The 19,395-nt window shown below is 49.5% G+C and overlaps 1 protein-coding gene across 2 annotated transcripts in view; it reads left to right on the forward strand.

The window, feature by feature from the left end:
- Positions 1-6,504: 6,504 nt before the first annotated feature.
- Positions 6,505-19,395, forward strand: part of SRC (SRC proto-oncogene, non-receptor tyrosine kinase) — a 65,448-nt gene continuing 52,557 nt past the window's right edge. For both annotated transcript variants that reach the window (XM_040330543.1, XM_040330545.1), the window contains exon 1: positions 6,505-6,731. The gene's annotated coding sequence lies outside the window, so the exon portion shown is untranslated. The remainder of the gene's footprint in view (positions 6,732-19,395) is intronic.

The raw sequence follows: 19,395 nt of genomic DNA on the forward strand, positions 1-19,395 counted from the left end.
GTAAAAAAAGCGCAAATCTACCTGAATCCAGCCCAGTGTCACTAGGCAGAATAGGGGAATGCCTTGTTTACAAAGGCATTCCCCTGTTCTGCTCTTGCCGAGCGCAATCACGGGACTCCCGGTAACATCCAGTTCCCGGGACCCGCGGCTGCACTCGCGAGGCGCGCGGCGCCCACTGGGCGGCAGATTTAAATGGACGTACCTGTACGCCAATCTGCCTGCCTGTGCCATTCTGTCAACGTAAATAGGCGTGCGGCGGTCGGCAAGCGGTTAAACTCATTTGGTCCCTTATCTGCAATAAATTAGCCTCAGAACCTGTGTAACTCATATGTGTTCGGGTTTAAAGGGATGAGGTGGCAACCCTAGCGCCAACCCTCACCCAGCGGTAACAACTGCACTCATCTTTTGTTCTTTGTCATTTCATTCCTCCGCGTTCTGATGAATCTCTCTGCTATTTTGGATGGTGATTCCTCCTACTACAGCTTCATCTCCATCCCCCTGAATACGGCGATTTCACAATGAGCGCCATGCATCACAGATGCCTCCATGTGTATGCCTACCAGGCGGATGTGTAACATTCAATGAATCAACACTTCTATTCACCAGGAAAGAATGAGAGGAGCAGGAAAAAAGAGGGCAGGAGATGACGGGAGGGAGGGGGGGGGGGGGCATACATAGGCCTGGAGGAGGATGGCCAGGGAGGGATGCACAAAGGGGGGAGAAGTGCGAACCAAGGAGGGGCAGCGCACATAAAGAAGAGCTACACACCGCAGATCTGATAGGAAGAGACAACACTGGGAGAGGAAGAGAATGGAGGAGGGGCAGACAGACAGGGAGGGAGGGAGGGAGGGGGGCATTGGTTGACGGATAATGAAGTTGTCTGACATCTGATTCAGCAAGGATGCCAAACACACAACATGACATTTAGGGCTCATTCACCCCCTATCAGTCTGTATAGATCAGCGCAGCTCAACGCAGGGGCGCGTGGAAAAACATTGCTTTCTGGGTGCCCTGTTCAGGTGGGTCACAATGCATACAAAAAACACACCACAAAGGAAATGTGCATCTGCTGCGGCTACCAATTTAGAAGAGTTTCAATTTATTGGACGTAAAAAATCATTATTATTTATCCATTTTGGACGTCCAGTGGATTGAAACTGAGAGCCGCAGCAGATGCATATTTCCTTTGTGGTGTTTTTTTTGTATGTATTATATGGAAGTGTCTCCTCTGTATTAGGGTAAAGCATCACTTGGAATACCACTCCTGGAATTCATACACAAATTATTTTTCTTTTTTTTGCAAGGGTTACAAAAGCAGACATGAACTGCACCATACCTCACCGCATAGGCGTGCGCACAGGGTGTGCCAGGTGTGCCCCTGATGTTACCCCTTATAGTTCAACAAAAAAAATAAAAAAATCTTCTTTTATTATTTTTTCTCCTAAAAAAATAGAAAAAAATATACCGTATTTATCGGCGTATATCGCGCACTATTTTCCCCCTTAAAATAAGGGGAAAATCGGGGGTGCGCGATATACGCCGATAGCCGCTTCCCGCGCTCAGTTTGAAATCCTGCGCCGACATATACCGAGTGCAGTACATATTCGGCTAGTCTCGGCTTCGCTCGTGCTCACGCATAAACGTCACAGAGCGTGAGCGCGAGCGAAGCCGTAGCCTTGCCGAATGTACTGCACTCGGTATATGTCGGCGGAGGCGTTTGAACTGAGCGCGGGAAGCGGGGACTCGACTTGAGGCGCGCGCTGGAGAAGCCGGGAGGACACCATCGAGGCCGGAGACGGACGCCGGACCGGACGATGGACGCTGGGAAGACACCAAAACTGTAAGTAATAAAATCATATAACATTTTTTTTTTACAGGACAACTTTATGGGTGCGCGGTATACGCGGGAGCGCGCTATACCGCGATAAATACGGTATTTTTTTTTTAATTAATAAAAAAAAAAAAAAAAGCAACGGACACTGTCCACTGCCCTACGGACACCAATTTCTCCCCTTATGATACCGTCCATTGCTCTACTGACACCGTCGGTATATACACACACGCATACTCTATGTGTTTGAGCTTTGGGGTGCACATCCTAATGCAATAGGCTGTGCACGCCTATGCTGTACCGCATCGCAATGGAGGTATTAAAAAATGTTTTACAACATTATTTAACATTAAAGCCTTATGCCGCGTACAGACACGATCGAAAATTCCGACAAGAAGAGTCCGATGTGAGCTTTTGGTCGGAAATTCTGACCGTGTGTAGGCTCATTTGCTGTCGGAATTTCCAGCCAAGAAAAATTTCAGAGCTGGTTCTCAAATATTCCGACAACAAAAGTTCTTGTCGGAAATTCTGATCGTGCAAAAATCCTACGCATGCTCGGAATCAATTCGACGCACGCTCGGAATCATTAAACTTCATTTTTCTCGGTTTGTTGTAGTGTTGTACGTCACCGCGTTCTTGACGGTCGGAATTTTGTGTGCAACACAAATTTGAGCCAAAATTCAATTTGAAAAAAAATCCACGGTTTTCTTGTCGGAATTTCCGATCGTGTATACGCGGCATAAAACCCTTTCACACTGAGGCGGTTTTCAGGCGTTTTAGCGCTAGAAATAGCCTCTAAATAGCGCCTGAAAACCGCCTCCCATTAATTTCAGTGTGACTTTTCAGACTGAGGGTGGTGCGCTTGCGGGACGTTAGGAAAAGTCCTGCAAGCAGAATCTTCGGGGTGATTCGGGAACGCTGTACACGGCGCTCTCAAAACATCCTGCCCATTGAAATGAATTGGCAGCACTTCCAGAGCACCTGAAAAGCGATTCGGAAGTGCCGCAATACGGGCGCTTTTAACCCCTTCTTTGACTGGGCTGCAGAGAGTCCTGACCTCAACCAGATAGAACACCTTTGGGATTAATTAGAGTGGAAACTGCGAGTCAAACCTTCTTGACCAACATGCCTGACCTCACAAATAGCGCCCAGAAGCGATTCAGTTCGCATGCGCCGCGCTTTATACGTTTTTCATTCATTCATTCAAATACACTTCTGGAAGAATGGTCAAACATTCCCATAGACACACTCCTAAACCTTGTGGACGGCCTTCCCAGAGTTACAGTCAAGGCATGCCGTGAATGATATCTGTCACAGTTGCTTGTGCCCTCTAATGAACTGTCAATCCATCTAATGGCTGAAGTCATAACAGTTCATCACCATGGCAACTGCATATCAGACGGTAAGGTAGCAGCTTCCTTGGCTGTAAAGGAATGGAGGGTTTATTTACACTGTGGAGGTGACATGCCACCTTCTGATTGGCTGTTTTTTGATCCCCCAAAGTGGGGGTTTTACTGTACAATGCCCCCGGACCGCGCTGCAGCCACCACTTAGACGCAGTTGCGGTGCGATCTCATTGTCTTGAATGGTGACACACTGTATAAAATGTGTTGCACCATGCCGTCATGCCGTCGGGGGAGGTAAAAACGCGGATCAAATGCCCATTTTTAGTGCCATTTTCCTGCATTTGTTAAAGCAGAACTTTGGGCCACCGTACAATTGAATCTTGCAGTGGATCCCCCTTCCTGCAGGGGCTGCATTCTGCTTCTGTCTAGGTGGATTGGACAATACTTACCCTTGTCCTGGCTCCTCCCCCTCTCTGACACTCCCAGGATGTGGGCGGGGCCCCGTGGCGCCCTACCTACAATTCCATAGCTCCCAACTGTCCCCGATTTTGAGCAACGTCCCTCTTTCCTCCTTATCGTCCCTCATTTTGGTCTGGTCTATAAAGTTGGATATAAAATACACTTTTTAGCTTTCAAAAAGTGTTTCCCAGAGCTAAACCTTTCATCCGAATTCTAAATCGCTGCATTTGTAAATTTTAAAACCCAATATATAAAGGAATAGAAGTGGTAAAAAAAAGCCCTTGTGGATTTAACCACTTAAGGACCGGACCAATATGCTGCTAAATGACCCGAGTGGTTTTTACAATTCGGCACTGCGTCGTTTAACAGACAATTGCGCGGTCGTGTGACGTGGCTCCTAAACAAAATTGGCGTCCTTTTTTTCCCCACAAATAGAGCTTTCTTTTGGTGGTATTTGATCACCTCTGCGGTTTTTATTTTTTGCGCTATAAACAAAAATAGAGCGACAATTTTGAAAAAAAAATGCAATATTTTTTACTTTTTGCTATAATAAATATCCCCCAAAAATATATATAAAACATTTTTTTTCCTCAGTTTAGGCCGATACGTATTCTTCTACCTATTTTTGGTATAAAAAAAAAACGCAATAAGCGTTTATCGGTTGGTTTGCGCAAAATTTATAGCGTTTACTAAATAGGGGATAGTTTTATTGCATTTTTATAATTTTTTTTTTTTTTACTACTTATGGCGGCGATCAGCAATTTTTTTCGTGACTGCGACATTATGGCGGACACTTCGGACAATTTTGACACATTTTTGGGACCAGTGTCATTTTCACAGCAAAAAATGCATTTAAATTGCATTGTTTATTGTGAAAATGACAGTTGCAGTTTGGGAGTTAACCACAGGGGGCGCTGAAGGAGTTAGGGTTCACCTAGTGTGTGTTTACAACTGTAGGGGGGTGTGGCTGTAGGTCTGACGTCATCGATCGTGTCTCCCTATAAAAGGGATCACACGATCGATGCAGCCGCCACAGTGAAGAACGGGGAAGCCGTGTTTACACACGGCTCTCCCCGTTCTTCAGCTCCGGAGACCGATCACCAGTCCTGGTCCCGGAGCTTCGGACCGGGTCGCGGGAGCGCGCCGCGGGCGCGCGCCCGCGACCCACGGCTGGGTACTAATACAGGACGTACCTGTACGTACATGTGCCCAGCCGTGCCATTCTGCCGACGTATATGTGCAGGAGGCGGTCCTTAGGTGGTTAATTAACCTTTTTTTTGGTTGATTCTCCTTTAAGGGGGTGTGGCAGGGGGAGTGTCCTATGCCTACATACGTTTGCTAGTAGGTGTCCCTCATTCCAATCTCAATACAGCTCCTGTCAGTCTCTTCCAGACAGAGGCGGCAGGGGAATGAGGGGAACCACTTGCTGGCCCCAGCCTCAAAATCAGTATTTTTTGCTACAAAACTACTTAGAACCCCCAAACATTATAAATATATATAGATATATATCGGTAATATATCTTTTTTATAGCAAAGACCCTAGAGAATAAAATGGCGATCATTGCAAGATTTTTATGTCACACTGTATTTGCACAGCGGCCTTTCACACACAATTTTTGGGGAGAAAATACACTTTAATGAATAAAAACAACAAAAAAGTAGACGCTTGAATTATTTTGAAAGGTAACGGGCCAGATCCACAAAGAAATTACGCCGGCGTATCTATTGATACGCCGCGTAATTTCAAAGTTCCCGCGTCGTATATTTGTTTTGTATCCACAAAACAAGATACGACGGAATGAGGGATCGATCCGACAGGCGTACGTCTTAGTACGCCGTCGGATCGTAGGTGTATATTTACGCTGGCCGCTAGGTGGCGTTTCCGTCTAATTCCGCGTCGAGTATGCAAATTAGCTAGATACGGCGATCCACGAACGTACGTCCGGGCGGCGCATTTTTTTACGTCGTTTGCGTTCGGCTTTTTCCGGCGTATAGTTAAAGCTGCTACATGGTGGCGTACTCAATGTTAAGTACGGCCGTCGTTCCCGCGTCGAAATTTGAATTTTTTACGTTGTTTGCGTAAGTCGTTCGTGAATAGGGATTTGCGTAGAATTACGTCACCCTCGTAAGCATTGGCTTGTTCCGGTTTAATTTCGAGCATGCGCACTGGGATACCCCCCACGGACGGCGCATGCGCTGTTCAAAAAAAACTTTGCTTACGTCGGGTCACAACGTATTTACATAAAACACGCCCCCATCACTTCCATTTGAATTGCGCGCCATTACGCCGCCAAAGATACACAACGCCTCTACCACCGCCTAAAAAAAATGATTAGTGGCGAATCTGCCGCTAGGATCACTTTTATTGGGAAGCCGGCTGCCTATGGCATCTGCGGTCGCAAAAATACACCAGGGTGGTCCTGACATGAATATATACTTCCTGTTAGAGGGTGACAACGCTCTGTCCCTGTCTCCAAATTGTGCCCCTGCGTTGTCACCCTGGCACATGGGTGTCCTCTTCCATATATAGAATACATAGGAATGGTCCTCTGAGTGGAGTGCCTGTAGAGGAAGCCCATAGGAGATCAGCATGGACGCCCCATGTTATTATCATACACAATGATTAGTACGGACAATCATTCTCTGATTCCACTGACTCTTCCCATCTCCCAGGGTGTGTACACGTGACGGGGGCGGGTCCAGACAATGAGTGACAACACGTGGGCGTCTCCCGGTCGCTGCCAGACACATGGGGGCGGGCCCTGTCACATACACGCCCTAAGGGGGAGGGACTTGAGAGTGAGTGACACTCTCCTGGGCTGAGTCAGATACAGGGGGGCGGACACTGGTATACACACGCCCACAGAGGGGGAGGGCTCAGCGCAGACTGTGGGGAGGAGGGAGCAGCCGCCGGCCGGGCGTGAACCTCAATCCAGGGAAAGGCAAACTTCTCGGCCCGGGGCATCGGGGGGCTGCGCTGGGAAAGTGAGTCGGTACCCGGGGGATACGGACCTCCCGAACACCTCCACCCCCCCCCCTCTATGTGAGGGGGGTCCCCGGAGAATAGGAGACACCCCATTGTGGGACCGGACACGGTGAGTACCGGGAGGTGTGCGGGGCACAGCGATCAATAGAACCCCTCTCATCACACGGCGGCCCCTTTATATCCTCCACCCTGGAGGTCTGTATGTCATGTCCATAGAGATGTGTGTGTGTGAGGAGAGATCGGATCCCATCCACCAACCAGATCTCATCCCGGCTCTGTGTCACTCACAGGATCCTCATTGTGATCTCCCGTCATCCATCCCTCCCCTTCCCTTCCATGTACACAGGACCCCCCCCCCCCCCTTCTGTACACAGGACCCCCCTTCTCTGTACACAGGATCCCCCCCTCTGTACACAGGACCCCCCCCCCTCTGTACACAGGATCCCCCCCTTCCCTGTACACAGGATTCCCCCCCTCTGTACACAGGACCCCCCCCGCCCCCTGTACACAGGACCCCCCCCCCCCTCCCTGTACACAGGATCCCCCCCCCTTCCCTGTACACAGGACCCCCCCCCTTCCCTGTACACAGGATCTCCCCCCCCTTCTGTACACAGGACCCCCCCCCTTCTGTACACAGGACCCCCCCCTTCTGTACACAGGATCCCCCCCCCCCTCTGTACACAGGACCCCCCCCCCCCTTCTGTACACAGGATCCCCCCCCTTCTGTACACAGGATCCCCCCCTTCTGTACACAGGATCCCCCCCCCCCCTCTGTACACAGGATCCCCCCCCTCTGTACACAGGACCCCCCCTTCTGTACACAGGACCCCCCCCCCTCTGTACACAGGACCCCCCCCCCCCTTCTGTACACAGGATCCCCCCTCTACACAGAACCCCCCCCTCTGTACACAGGATCCCCCCTCCCTGTACACAGGATCCCCCCCCCTCTGTACACAGGATCCCCCCCCCTCTGTACACAGGATCCCCCCCTCTGTACACAGGATCCCCCCCCCTCTGTACACAGGACCCCCCCCCTCTGTACACAGGATCCCCCCCCTCTGTACACAGGATCCCCCCCCCTCTGTACACAGGATCCCCCCCCCCTCTGTACACAGGATCCCCCCCCCTCTGTACACAGGATCCCCCCCCCTCTGTACACAGGATCCCCCCCCCTCTGTACACAGGATCCCCCCCCCCCTGTACACAGGATCCCCCCCCCCTCTGTACACAGGATCCCCCCCCCCTCTGTACACAGGATCCCCCCCCCCTCTGTACACAGGATCCCCCCCCCCTCTGTACACAGGACCCCCCCTCTGTACACAGGACCCCCCCTCTGTACACAGGACCCCCCCTCTGTACACAGGACCCCCCCTCTGTACACAGGACCCCCCCTCTGTACACAGGATCCCCCCCTCCCTCTATACAGAACCCCCCCCCCCTCTCTACACAGGATCCCCCCTTCTGTACACAGGACCCCCCCCCCCTTCTGTACACAGGATCCCCCCCTCTGTACACAGGATCCCCCCCCTCTGTACACAGGATCCCCCCCTCTGTACACAGGATCCCCCCCTCTGTACACAGGATCCCCCCCCTCTGTACACAGGATCCCCCCCCCCCTCTGTACACAGGATCCCCCCCCCTCTGTACACAGGATCCCCCCCCTCTGTACACAGGATCCCCCCCCTCTGTACACAGGATCCCCCCCCCTCTGTACACAGGATCCCCCCCCTCTGTACACAGGATCCCCCCCCCTCTGTACACAGGATCCCCCCCCTCTGTACACAGGATCCCCCCCCCCTCTGTACACAGGATCCCCCCCCCTCTGTACACAGGATCCCCCCCCCTCTGTACACAGGATCCCCCCCCCTCTGTACACAGGATCCCCCCCCCTCTGTACACAGGACCCCCCCCTTCTGTACACAGGCCCCCCCCCCCTTCTGTACACAGGACCCCCCCCCCTTCTGTACACAGGATCCCCCCTCCCTTCTGTACACAGGACCCCCCCCCTTCTGTACACAGGACCCCCCCCCCCCCCTTCTGTACACAGGACCCCCCCCCCCCTTCTGTACACAGGACCCCCCCCCCCTTCTGTACACAGGACCCCCCCCCCCTTCTGTACACAGGACCCCCCCCCCTTCTGTACACAGGACACCCCCCCCTCTGTACACAGGACCGACCCCCCCCCCTCTGTACACAGGACCGACCCCCCCCCCTCTGGACACAGGCCCCCCTCTGTACACAGGATCCCCCCCCCTTCTGTACACAGGACCCCCCCCCCCCCTTCTGTACACAGGATCCCCCCCCCCTTCTGTACACAGGACCCCCCCCCCCCTTCTGTACACAGGACCCCCCCCCCCTGTACACGGGACCCCCCCCCCCTGTACACGGGATCTCCCCCCCCCTGTACACGGGATCTCCCCCCCCTGTACACGGGATCTCCCCCCTCTGTACACGGGATCTCCCCCCCCTCTATACACGGGATCTCCCCCCCCTCTGTACACGGGACCCCCCCCTCTGTACACGGGATCCCCCCCTTCTGTACACGGGATCTCCCCCTTCTGTACACGGGATCTCCCCCTTCTGTACACGGGATCTCCCCCTTCTGTACACGGGATCTCCCCCTTTTGTACACGGGATCTCCCCCTTTTGTACACGGGATCTCCCCCTTCTGTACACGGGATCTCCCCCTTCTGTACACGGGATCTCCCCCTTCTGTACACGGGATCTCCCCCTTCTGTACACGGGATCTCCCCCTTCTGTACACGGGACCCCCCCCCTCTGGACACGGGATCGCCCCCCCCCTGTGGACACGGGACCCCCCCCCCCCTGTGGACACGGGACCCCCCCCCCCCTGTGGACACGGGACCCCCCCCCCCCTGTGGACACGGGACCCCCCCCCTGTGGACACGGGACCCCCCCCCCCCTGTGGACACGGGACCCCCCCCCCCCCCCCTGTGGACACGGGACCCCCCCCCCCCCCTGTGGACACGGGACCCCCCCCCCTGTGGACACGGGATCCCCCCCTTCTGTACACGGGATCCCCCCCTTCTGTACACAAGATCCCCCCCTCTGTACACAGGATCCCTACTAACAGGAAACCCACATACAGCATCCCGGGATATACTATGTGTATATATGAATACAATGTGTGTGTGTGTGTGTGTGTGTATATGTATATATATATTGTACAATGTATCTATCACACTGCACAACTTGTTACAGGAAAGACTTCCACACACAATCTCAGCCTTCTAATGGCAAATCGGTTTCCAGATGTACTCCCTTCTTCTTTATTTCCCCTTTACATTCCCTTCTTTTTCTTCTCTTCACCTCGTGTTCCCTTCTTGTCTTTTCACCAATCCCACTTTTTTCATGTCCTTCTTTATTTCCCTTCTTCTTTCCTCTTTTGCTTCTTTCTTTCCCTTTTTTCTTTCCTTCTTTCCATTTTCTTTACTTCTTTCCCCTTTTCCTTCTTTTTTTTTTTTCCCTTCCTTCCTTCCTTCTTTGCCTTTTCCTTCCTTCTTTGCCTTTTTCATTCCTTCTTTGCCTTTTTCCTTCCTTCTTTGCCTTTTTCCTTCCTTCTTTGCCTTTTTCCTTCCTTCTTTTCCCTTTTTCCTTCCTTCTTTTCCCTTTTTCCTTCCTTCTTTTCTTCTTTCTTTTCCCTTTTTCCTTCTTTCTTTTCCTTTTTTTCTTCCTTCTTTTCTTTTTTTTCTTCTTTCTTTTCCTTTTTTCTTTTCTTTTTTTCCCTTTTTCCTTCCTTCTTTTCCCTTTTTCCTTCCTTCTTTTCCCTTTTTCCTTCCTTCTTTTCCCTTTTTCCTTCCTTCTTTTCCCTTTTTCCTTCCTTCTTTTCCCTTTTTCCTTCCTTCTTTTCCCTTTTTCCTTCCTTCTTTTCCCTTTTTCCTTCCTCCTTTCCCCTTTTTTTTCCGTCCTTCTTTCCCCTTTTTTTTCCGTCCTTCTTTCCCCTTTTTTTTCCTTCCATCCTGGTCTCATTTCTATTCTCCCATTTTTCTCCTCCCTTCTTTTCCTTCCTGTCCCTTTTTTATCCTTTCTTTCCCATTTTTTTTATATATTTTTCCCCCTTCCCTTCCCTCCTCCTCCTCCTCGGCTCCTTCATTCAATTTGTACTCTTATTATCTTTAACTTTTAAAACGTTTTATGTTTCAAACACAACAAAGGATCCCATTTGTAAACATCTGTCTGTGTGTGTGTGATATCTTCCCAGCAGTAAAGTGTCTCCTTGGTGTCGTATTTCCAAGTTATCTCCAAACCCCGGAGATCAAACATTTTCTATATTGCAGCTTATCAGTCTGGATGTGGAGACTGCATTGGCCTTTCTGAAAGTACAGAGGGAATACCACCTGTGTTACAGTTTCCTTATCATTTCCCGTGCCCTGGACTGATACACCCAACCTCCACTCCTTCTTTCCATTTTTCCTTCCTTCTTTCTCTTTTTCCTCCCCTCCTTCTTTTCCTTTTTCATTCCTTCCTTCTTTCCCTTTTTCATTCCTTCCTTTTTTCCTTCCTTCCTTCCTTCTTTCCCTTTTTCCTTCCTTCTTTCCTTATTTTCGTTTTTCCTTCCTTCCTTCCTTCCTTCCTTCCTTCCTTCCTTCCTTCCCTTTTTCCTTCCTTCTTTCCTTATTTCCCTTTTTCCTCCCTTCCTTCCCTTTTTCCTTCCTTCTTTCCCCTTTTCCTTCCTTCCTTCCTTCCTTCCTTCTTTCCCCTTTTCCTTCCTTCCTTCCTTCTTTCCCCTTTTCCTTCCTTCCTTCCTTCTTTCCCCTTTTCCTTCCTTCCTTCCTTCTTTCCCCTTTTCCTTCCTTCCTTCCTTCTTTTCCTTCCTTCCTTCCTTCTTTCCCCTTTTCCTTCCTTCCTTCCTTCTTTCCCCTTTTCCTTCCTTCCTTCCTTCCTTCTTTCCCCTTTTCCTTCCTTTCTCCTTTTGCCCTTCTCCTTTTCCTTCCTTTCCCCTTTTCCTTCCTTTCTCCTTTTCCTTCCTTTCCCCTTTCCCCATTTCCCCCCTTTTCCTTCCTTTTCCTTCCTTTCTCCTTCCTTTCTCCTTCCTTTCCCCTTTTCCTTCCTTTCCCCTTTTCCTTCCTTCCTTCCTTCCTTCCTTCCTTCTTTCCCCTTTTCCTTCCTTCCTTCCTTCTTTCCCCTTTTCCTTCCTTCCTTCCTTCTTTCCCCTTTTCCTTCCTTCCTTCCTTCTTTCCCCTTTTCCTTCCTTCCTTCCTTCTTTCCCCTTTTCCTTCCTTCCTTCCTTCTTTCCCCTTTTCCTTCCTTCCTTCCTTCTTTCCCCTTTTCCTTCCTTCCTTCCTTCTTTCCCCTTTTCCTTCCTTCCTTCCTTCTTTCCCCTTTTCCTTCCTTCCTTCCTTCTTTCCCCTTTTCCTTCCTTCCTTCTTTCTTTCCCCTTTTCCTTCCTTCCTTCCTTCTTTCCCCTTTTCCTTCCTTCCTTCCTTCCTTCCTTCCTTCTTTCCCCTTTTCCTTCCTTCCTTCCTTCCTTCTTTCCCCTTTTCCTTCCTTCTTTCCCCTTTTCCTTCCTTCTTTCCCCTTTTCCTTCCTTCTTTCCCCTTTTCCTTCCTTCCTTCCTTCCTTCTTTCCCCTTTTCCTTCCTTCCTTCCTTCCTTCTTTCCCCTTTTCCTTCCTTCCTTCCTTCCTTCTTTCCTTCCTTCCTTCTTTCCCCTTTTCCTTCCTTCCTTCTTTCTTTCCCCTTTTCCTTCCTTCCTTCCTTCCTTCCTTCCTTCCTTCCTTCCTTCTTTCCCCTTTTCCTTCCTTCCTTCCCCTTTTCCTTCCTTCCTTCTTTCCCCTTTTCCTTCCTTCCTTCCTTCTTTCCCCTTTTCCTTCCTTCCTTCTTTCCTTCTTTCCTTCCTTCCTTCTTTCCCCTTTTCCTTCCTTCCTTCTTTCTTTCCCCTTTTCCTTCCTTCCTTCCTTCCTTCCTTCCTTCCTTCCTTCTTTCCCCTTTTCCTTCCTTCCTTCCCCTTTTCCTTCCTTCCTTCTTTCCCCTTTTCCTTCCTTCCTTCCTTCTTTCCCCTTTTCCTTCCTTCCTTCTTTCCCCTTTTCCTTCCTTCCTTCCTTCTTTCCCCTTTTCCTTCCTTCCTTCTTTCCCCTTTTCTTTCCTTCCTTCCTTCCTTCCTTCTTTCCCCTTTTCCTTCCTTCCTTCTTTCCCCCCTTCTTTCCCCTTTTCCTTCCTTCCTTCTTTCCCCCCTTCTTTCCCCTTTTCCTTCCTTCCTTCCTTCTTTCCCCTTTTCCTTCCTTCCTTCTTTCCCCTTTTCCTTCTTTCCCCTTTTCTTTCCTTCCTTCCTTCCTTCCTTCTTTCCCCTTTTCCTTCCTTCCTTCCTTCCTTCCTTCCTGTTTGTTTATCCAGCAAGAAATTCTGTGAACGGATAACTTCTTGTAAATGCAGAGAGAAAGAGAGAGACCCCCCTCTTAAATTCTTTTCCATGGGTTAGTATGGTTGTAACCCTACAACAGGAAGTGAGTTAATGGCAGGATCAACAGGTTAAAAAATCGCTTTTTTAATCCCCTGCTATCGACTGAAGAAAGGGTTAAATGTGCCCCGAAATGCGCCGCTGCCGAAGCGCTGCCCTTTCATAAACCGCACCGCTCCGGTTTGAAACCACTCAGGCTCTCACACTGGGCTGCAGGGGAGGCGTTTTTCAGGTGCTATTTATTTATTTTTTTTGTGCCTGAAAAACACCTGTGTGAAAGGGCTCTAAACACGTTGCAAAATTGTGGCTAATTCCGCGTACACACGATCGGAAATTCCGACAAGAAAAGTCCGATGTGAGCTTTCGGTCTGAAATTCCGACAGTGTGTAGGCTCCATCGGACATTTTCTGTCGGAATTTCCGACAACAAAAATTGGAGAGCCGGTTCTCAAATTTTTCCGACCAAGAAAAGTTCTTGTCGGAAATTCCGATCATCTGTATGCAATTCCGCCACACAAAATAAAAAAAAAAAACACGCATGCTCAGAATCAATGGAGAACCAACATCTAAGAACTGATAAGCTGCATTCTATTACATTCCTGGGGGTTTACTTTGCATAAAACAGATGACTTGGGCTGTACCTGATCATTAGATTGTTGGCAAATTATTAACCGCGTTTCGCATCGTTCTCCGCACTCGGAATGCGTCGATCTGTCTTAATGAGTCCCAGCTTGCCAAAGATAAGCAGTCGGAAAGCATGCTGGAAGTTGTAGATCTGCAATGTATATGTGGAGTGTCATCAAGAAGCTGCTTGTATAATGCCAATTGCCATGTGCTTCCTTTTTGTGCACAAGAGCTAACACTCTGCGGCGGTCTTCTCTGCGCGCTGGACGTCTCTTCCCAGCCTTGTGCGGCGGATCTCCCGCATACCTCGTTCAGGTCTGTGAACATTATCTAGGCCAAAATATTCGCTGTACCACCTCCCCCTCACCTCTTCACTCCTGGCTGTAGGCATGTCCCGGCTCGCTGCACCTTCCCAGGAATCGCATAGTGATCTCCTGTGTTGTCGCTTCTTCCATGCCTTATGAGGGCTTACTTCACACCGCTGCTCTCAGATCCTTATTGGATGACGGAATCTGCTCTCCCCATAGACAGAGAGATCTGCAGAGTTCCGTCTGCCCGTTTCTGTACAGCCGGGTCTGTTGTGACTGGAAATGGCCCCAAAAACTGCCAATAAAATGCGCTATATTACCAAAAGTATTGGGACGCCTGACTTTACGCGCACATGACCTTTAACCGCTTAAGCCCCGGACCTTTAGGCAGCTAAATGCCCAGGCCAGGTTTTGCGATTCGGCACCGCGTCGCTTTAACAGACAATTGCGCGGTCGTGCGGCGTGGCTCCCAAACAAAATTGGCGTCCTTTTTCCCCACAAATAGAGCTTTCTTTTGGTGGTATTTGATCACCTCTACGTTTTTTTTTTTTTTTTTTTGTGCTATAAACAAAAATAGAGCGACAATTTGGGAAAAAATTCAATATTTTTTACTTTTTGCTATAATAAATATCCCCCAAAAACATATATAACATATTTTTTTTTTCCCTCAGTTTAGGCCGATACGCATCCCACAAATAGAGCTTTCTTTTGGTGGTATTTGATCACCTCTGCAGTGTTTTTTTTTTTTTTTTTTTTTTTTTTGCGCTATAAACAAAAATAGACTTTTTGCTATAATAAATATCCCCCAAAAATATATTAAAAAAAAAAAAAAAAAATTTCCTCAGTTTAGGCCGATACGTATTCTTCTACATATTTTTGGGAAAAAAAAATCGCAATAAGCGTTTATCGATTGGTTTGCGCAAAATTTATAGCGTTTACAGAATAGGGGATAGTTTTATTGCATTTTTTTTTTTTATTACTACTAATGGCGGCGATCAGCTTTTTTTTTTTTTTTTTCCGTGACTGCGACATTATGGCGGACACTTCGGACAATTTTGACACATTTTTGGGACCATTGTTCTTTTCACAGCAAAAATGCATTTAAATTGCGTTGTTTATTGTGAAAATGACAGTTGCAGTTTGGGAGTTAACCACAGGGGGGCGCTGTAGGAGTTAGTGTTCACCTAGTGTGTGTTTACAACTGTAGGGGGTGTGGCTGTAGGACTGACGTCATCGATTGTGTCTCCCTATAAAAGGGATCACTCGATCGATGCGCCGCCACAGTGAAGCACGGGGAAGCCGTGTTTACATGCGGCTCTCCCTGTTCTTCAGCTCCGGGGCGGCTAGAAACGAATAGCCGCACCCTCGTCCCGGATCGCCTGGCTCGCAGTCTCCGCTCTAATTCATCCCAAAGGTGTTCAGGTTGAGGTCAGGACTCTGTGCAGGTCAGTCAAGTTCCTCCGGGGTCAGTCCGCCGGCTCAGCAGGAGATCTCTTCGCTGAGCCGGCAGATGACAGGTCCCTCTCTGCTCACTGAGTGGGGAGGGGCTTGTGCGGCGCCGCTGTCTCCTATGGAGAGATCTGATGAAAACGGACAGCATGTCTGTTATTAGATCTCATCCGATCTGCCATGGACGGATGGGGACGGATCGGATGTCAGTAGACATGTCTTCGCTGACATCCAACGCTCCATAGGATTGCATGGAGCGCCCGTTCAGGTCCACCGACAAAACTGACAGCCGGACCTGAACGGTCCAACCGTGCTCGGGCCTAGTCATTGGCTGCAGGGAAGGGGGTCACAATCTCCCCTATATTTGGAAGTGTTGGGTAGTTCTACCAGCTGTGATGAAGTGGCAAGGAAGGTGTGTGTGTATAAGTGGGTCGGGGGGCCTCTGCAGAGGCAGATTCACGTACCTCCGCGCATCTGTACGCCGGGCGCAGCGTATCCAAGATACACTACGCCGCCGTAACTTTTTTTCGAATCCTCAAAGAATTTGCGCCGTAAGTTACGGCAGGGTAGTGTATCTTTGGCGGCGTAAGGGCGCGGAATTTAAATGGATGTAATGGGGGCGTGTTTTATGTAAATGCATCGTGACCCGACGTAAACAAAGTTTTTTTTTGAACGCTGCATGCGCCGTCCGTGGGGGTATCCCAGTGCACATGCTCGAAATTAAACCGGAACAAGCCAATGCTTACGACGGTGACGTCATTTTACGCAAATCCCTATTCGCAAACGACTTACGTAAACAATTCAAATTTCGCAGCAGGAACGACGGCCATACTTTGAGTACGCCACCATGTAGCAGCTTTAACTATACGCCGGAAAAAGCCGAACGCAAACGACGTAAAAAAAATGCACCTAAGATCTGACGGCGTACTAAGACGTACGCCTGTCGGATCGATCCCAGATGCCGTTGTATGTTGTTTTGTAGATACAAAACAAAGATACGACGCGGGGAAATTTAAAATTACGCCGGCGTATCAATAGATACGCCGGCGTAATGCTTTTGTGGATCTGCCCCTTGGTGTGCAATGTGACGTTATTCCTTAAAAAAAAAAAAAAAATCATTGTTTAAATACAGACGGTTGAAGTACCTGATATCGTTCTCATGCATCCCTGTGTAGCAGCACTCAGACCAGGAGAGGGAGAAGAAGTAGGGAGGCGGTTAGTTGTGCTGTGGTCCCCATGTACTAACGGGGAACATGCTGAAAGGAGGAGAAGGGAAGAATGGTAGAGAGATGACCTCACTGGTCAGCTGCTTCTCCTTTCACTGTCCAGTCACAGGCTGGGGGAGGATCATGACCTGTAAATGTTTAATTACTGCAGCAGATAAAAAAATTGTTCACGTTCCAGCGCCGCACTGGCCGGGGCTCCGCTCCTCTCCCCCCCCTCTCCGGCCGGCGTCTTCATTCCAAGTGTGGGCACCCGGCCGTGACAGCTTTCAGCTTCACGGCCGGGCACCCACTGCGCATGCGCGAGCGGCGCTGCGCCATCCGATCGGACAGGCGATCGCCTGGGACCTGTCACGTGTCCCAGGCGATCGCCTACAGGGAGGGGCTGCCAAAAGGCGATATGACGTATCGCCTTAGCAGCCCCTCGGCGGAAGGAGGAAGTGGGACAGGAAGTCCCACTCCTCCTGAAGCCCCCACCCCCCCCCCCCCCCAAAAAAAAATTACATGCCAAATGTGGCATGTAAGGGTGGAACTCCGCTTTAAATCCGAATTTTTAAAGAGCAGCTGTCATCCCTGTCCCTCAGTGACTCCTCCTCTGACCTACTGTTGACTCGGACAGTCCCATTCACTTTAATGGGACGGCTGGTGACGCGGCAGTGACACAGCAAGGTGAGGGATGTGGCAGCAGCAGGCGAGTGGATGCCGCTAACAGGCGCTGCCATGATGGATCTGAAATGACTGGTGCTCTTTAAGGCCCCTTTCACGCTGGGGCGTTTGCGGTAAAGCAGTGCTATTTTTAGAGTTGCTTTACCGTTGTATTTGCGGGGGTAGTCGGCCAATAGAGGGGCCCTTTTAACCCTCGCTAGCATCTGAAAAAGGGTTAAAACCACCCACAAAGCGCTGATGCAGCAGCCCTTTGCCGGCGGTATACACACCGCCCCTTCACCGCTCCAAAGATGCTGCCAGCAGGACTTTTTTTTTACCATCCTGTTTGCCCCCAGGGCTTTCACACTGGAGAAACGGTAGCCGCTCTTTCAGGGCGCTTTGCTGGCGCTATTTCTAGCGTTATAGCGCCTGCAAGGTGACCCAGTGTGACCGGGTTCTAAATGTAAGGACTCCTTGCTGGTAGTTGGAATCTTTAATATTTGCAAACAAAATGAAGGTTTCCTATTTAGAATAATACGCTGTCAGGTTAGTAAAACCGCGATTATCAAAAGCGATTTTAGGTTAATCACACATAGTTGGGGGAACTACTCAAATTATAATATTTAATTAAAACTAGAGGTCGACCGATATGGGGTTTTCTCTGGACGATGCCGATATTTAGAAATCTGGGCGGCTGATATACGATGCCGATATTTTAGGCCGATTTATTTTTTTTATTTTTTTTTGGTGGCACTGGCTCATGGCACTGGAAGATGGCACTAGCATAAGGCACTTATTGGCACTGGCAGGTTGCACTGGATGGCACTGAAAGATGGTACTAGCAGATGGCACTGATTGGCAGGTGGCACTTATTGGCACTGGCAGGTGGCACTAATTGACACTGGTAGGTGGCACTGATTGGCAGATGGCACTGGTTAGCACTGGCAGATGTCACGTGGCACTAATAGGTGATACTGGCAAGTGTCACTGACTGGCAGGTGGCACTAATTGGCAATAGTTAGCACTGGTTGGCATTGGCAGGTGGCACTGATGGCTTTAGTTGGCACTGGTAGGTGGCACTGGATTGCACTGGCAGGTGGCACTGGATGGAAGGTGGCACTAATTGGCACTGGATGGTGACACTGGTATTGGCACTGGCAGATGGCACTGGATGGCAAGTGGCACTAATTGGCACTGGTGCAAAAAAAATGGTGTCATCCCCCCCCCCCCCCCCCCAGTACAGACCCCCTCTCCCTCCAGTATAGACACCTCTCCCCCCCTCCCTGCTACAGACACCAGAGAGTGGTGTGTGCCCCACGAGCGCGGGCCCCTCCTCCTCTGTGGGCGTAAACCGAGAGGAGGGCCGCGGCACTGGGTGTACCAAGATGTCGGCGGCTCCGGAGCTAGGCCAAATCCGCGGTCTTTCCTGATGCTGTGACCGCGGCGGCAATCAGCCTAGCTCCAGAGCCGTGGCACCGCTAGTGGCCATGTAAAATATTGGCCTAATTTGGATAAAAATCGGTCGATGCAGATTTCTCAAACGGCCAAATATCGGCCTGCCGATTTATATCGCTCGACCTCCTAATTAAAACTATAACATTTCCAGTGCATTTTATGTTTTTTTGCAGAGCTTGGATCCATTGAATCAGTTTACCAAAAATGTAAATATTGCAGAATATCGCTACCTCATGTTACATAACTAAGCTACATTTAATGCTGAATAAGCTAAATTATTAATGTATCTTAAATAGAAAACCATATTTTAGATCGATTTTGTACTCCTCCAAAAGCATTTTATTAAAATACATTTTGCTAAAAAATCTATGTAATTTTATTTTATTTTTTTTATATCCACCCTGGTGTTGTTATTTTTTGCCTGGAGTTCAGCTTTAAATGAATGTTTGGCTTTTGTGTGGGTTTTTTTTTTTTTTTTTGCATAATGTGTGTAGAAATCTTTGGTTTCCAGTGTTCAGGTACTTGCTAGAGGAATTAGGAGGGGGGAGGGGGTTTCCAGTGTTCAGGTACTTGCTAGAGGAATTAGGAGGGGGGTTTTCAGTCATGTCAGTCCACATTAAACTGATATTTGCTAGTAGGCTGAATGGCCCAGTC

The sequence above is a fragment of the Rana temporaria genome, chromosome 12 (genome assembly GCF_905171775.1).
Source record: "Rana temporaria chromosome 12, aRanTem1.1, whole genome shotgun sequence".
Classification (NCBI taxonomy): Eukaryota; Metazoa; Chordata; class Amphibia; order Anura; family Ranidae; genus Rana; species Rana temporaria.